Below are 3,154 nucleotides of genomic sequence, written 5' to 3'. Positions count from 1 at the left end.
CTATTTAGTTAAAATCTCCCTAACAAAAAGCCAACAAATTAAGTATTTCATTGTAAAAAGAAACTTACTCTAACTTGACATTTTTCTTTTTCTTTTTGGGGTCGCTTTGTGGATTTCTCGGAGTCCCAAACAAACTCCTCAGCTTTCTCTAACCATGTCATGTCTTCCTCCTAAAGTTTTTTTGCGAACTTCTATTCTCCAGGTCTTTTGTAAGTGTATTTATAATGTTTCACTACTTACTATTAGCTTCAGAAGCTTATAGAGAACACAGTTTCTTGTAAGTGAATAAGATATTGCCTATAGGAGAGAGTGCAAATATATTTTTGAAATTCCTACTAACTACTGGCAAACCAATCAAAAGTACTGGTTGTTTGGAGTAACGGCAGAATTATATAAAATTGTTGTATTTGGCGCCCACTCACCAGAGGGAGGTGTACGGGCTCCCAATCAACCATTACTGTTCTATAAACATCTGCATTGTAATTTATAGTCAAGGAATGCAACTCTGAGACTGATGCAACAGAGCAATACATATGACTGTCTTAGTAAACCCCATCGAATGGCCTAATTCTTTTGTCCCTCTGAAGTTTGCTTTAATTCCTGGTCCCATTAGCAAATATGTTCAAGCTAATATGAACGTCAGTTAGATTATTTACAGAAAGACTTACATGATGTAGGTAGTTTAACGCAGAGTTTTGATGTTTAAGTATAGATGGTTTTTAAATATTTGATATTTAAAAATGAAGAGGATAATTCTTGACGGTATTTAAAAAAATAGGTCACGTAATTTCCTTGCTGCATAAATAGTTTTTGATGAATAGATTTAACATCTCAAATAAAATATTTTTTACACAATTTAACATGCTGAGGACTTGACTTCTTCAATGCATATATTGTGTTTATTGAAAAACCACCCACCGCGTTGAGTTTAATTAAAAATCGATAAAGTTCTAAATTATAGTGCATAACCAAACGAAAAGGACGACATAAAAACATAAGGAAATGTAATGGTGATTTGTGTTTTCTAGGTGGATCCAATCCAACCGTGCCTTCTTCTTTCCATTCTTTGGGTCAAAAATCTGATTGTTTGATGCTGAACGCCCTCCTTCTGGTACAACAGATGAGGAAGTTTGATGGTTGACATTTGTATTTTCACCAAGTGATGCTACCACACCATCAGTCTGCTCCACACGAGTATTGACACCAACACCCTGCAATCAAACACACAGTGTCATAGAAAACTAAACATAGAAAGGAAACACCAACACCCTGTTCGTTTGTAGTTGTAATTTTTGAAGTTTTCAGAACTGGGTGTATTTTGAAAGAAAATGGATCAGAAGCCAGTGGTGTAATGTTAAATATTGTTTCACGGTGGAAGAGATTAAATAACCTGAAATCATTAGAGTAACAAACCAACATTTAACAGAGGAAATTGTCAAAATCCTAATCCAAGTATGTACCTTGCTCTTGAGAGCATTCATTAGTTGCAGTGCCTTTAATTTTTGAATCCATTGGGAACACACTGTTTAGAAGCAAAATAATAGAATCTAGAACTCTTTGAATGTCTCTGCTGGCATGTCTAACATTAGAACATACAGAGAGAGCCCGAGATTTTACTTTTCTAGTAAGAAAAAATCAATTGGAATGTAACAGTCTAAGAAAAATCGATTGGAATGTAACAGTTTACCTTGTTTATACTGGAAAGTGCGTATATTGCACCTATTATGCTGCTTGTGCTCTCGAAGTCAATCCCAACACTGTAATAAGAGCTCAGGAGGTCAATACCACAGAGTTACAACATGAGTAGTAAAACGACGATGTTATGAGGAGTTTCTAAAATCAGCAATCTTGTCCGTTTATGAGAAAATTGTAGGGATTTGTTTTATAGCCATGACTTACATGGTTGGCGGGACAATGGTCGAGGCCTTTAATAGCTGAGTAATGTAGCATTTAACCTGAATTTTTCAGTTTAACTAAAACAAACAAAGTCTCAAATTTATTAGAATTTATATTAATATGTAAATATATATATATATATTTAAAATAAATAATCATTAAACACAATAATATAATTAAAACTATTTTTATAAAATCTAATTTTATCTTTATTAAAAATTTAAATAAAATCAAATTTAAATAGTTATACCAAATCAAAAAAAATAAGATTACAAAAATATGTTTATGATTTTTTATAACTTTTTTTTTGAAAAAAAGACTGATTTTTTAATAACTATTGAAGTTAAAATATAAATTAATAATGTTGAAATATAAATCAAATTTTTTTTTGAAATAAAAAATGTTATGTTAAAAATTATTATTTCTGCGCATGGCGCATGAAAACTCCTAGTAATCCTATATAAATAGTGTGTACCTTAGATGTGTGCACGGTTTACGTTTTTCTATTGTGACTTCAAGATCCATAACGTTTCTAAAGCATGTTTTTGGATTTGATTTTTTTTTTTTTTTTTTTTTTTTTTTTTATGATAACTCTGGTATCTGGGCAGCCATATTCTCAACTATCCTCCCGAAAGGGGTCCAGCGCCCCAATGGAAGGGATGTTAAATCATTTGTGGCCAAGAATCGAACCCGGGTGGCGGGTAGTACAGCTGTACCTCCTTTACCACCACTACAAGAAAACAGCAAGGATTCTGAGGGAAAAAATCGTCGGAATTTCGTCGGATTTCGTCGGAATAACGTTATTCCGACGACATACCGACGAAACAAGTCGTCGGAAATAATTCCTCGGAATTTCTTCTTTCCTCGGAAATCCCTCGGAAATTTCCGACGGAATTCCGAGGATCACTAGTTTGTCGGAAATTTCCTTGGAATATACCGAGGGAGAACTTCGTCGGGATATTTCCTCGGAAGTTCATCGATCGATGCGTTTTTGGATATATATACATCGATCAATCGGTATATTCCGAGGAAAATGTCCCTCGGAATATACCGAGGGAACGGTTCCTCAGTATATTCCGAGGAAAGGTGTCCCTCGGTATATTCCGAACGTTTTTTTATAAACAGATCGATCGATGGATTTATGTCCAAAAACGCATCGATCGATCGAGTAAAAAATATAATTAATTTCCTCGGAATGTAAAAAATATCAATTTTTAAAAAAAAATTAAATTTTTGAAATTTAAATTCGAAAATATAA

At 33.4% G+C, this 3,154-nt stretch overlaps 1 long non-coding RNA gene across 2 annotated transcripts; it reads right to left on the bottom strand.

Annotated features, from left to right (window-relative positions):
* Positions 1-815: 815 nt before the first annotated feature.
* Positions 816-1,959, bottom strand: LOC106319952. Of its 2 annotated transcripts, XR_001265648.1 has the most exons (4): positions 1,900-1,959; positions 1,688-1,757; positions 1,461-1,579; positions 816-1,211 (listed from the first exon to the last, which is right to left on the bottom strand). It is a non-coding gene; the product is annotated as an uncharacterized LOC106319952 (long non-coding RNA). The 2 variants fall into 2 exon arrangements; XR_001265647.1 differs by lacking the exon at positions 1,461-1,579 and having other exon boundaries at positions 1,150-1,211.
* Between the last annotated feature and the right edge of the window lie 1,195 nt (positions 1,960-3,154).

Source organism: Brassica oleracea, unplaced genomic scaffold (assembly GCF_000695525.1).
Source record: "Brassica oleracea var. oleracea cultivar TO1000 unplaced genomic scaffold, BOL UnpScaffold00706, whole genome shotgun sequence".
NCBI lineage: Eukaryota > Viridiplantae > Streptophyta > Magnoliopsida > Brassicales > Brassicaceae > Brassica > Brassica oleracea.
This window is presented reverse-complemented; position numbering and strand designations above follow the sequence as displayed.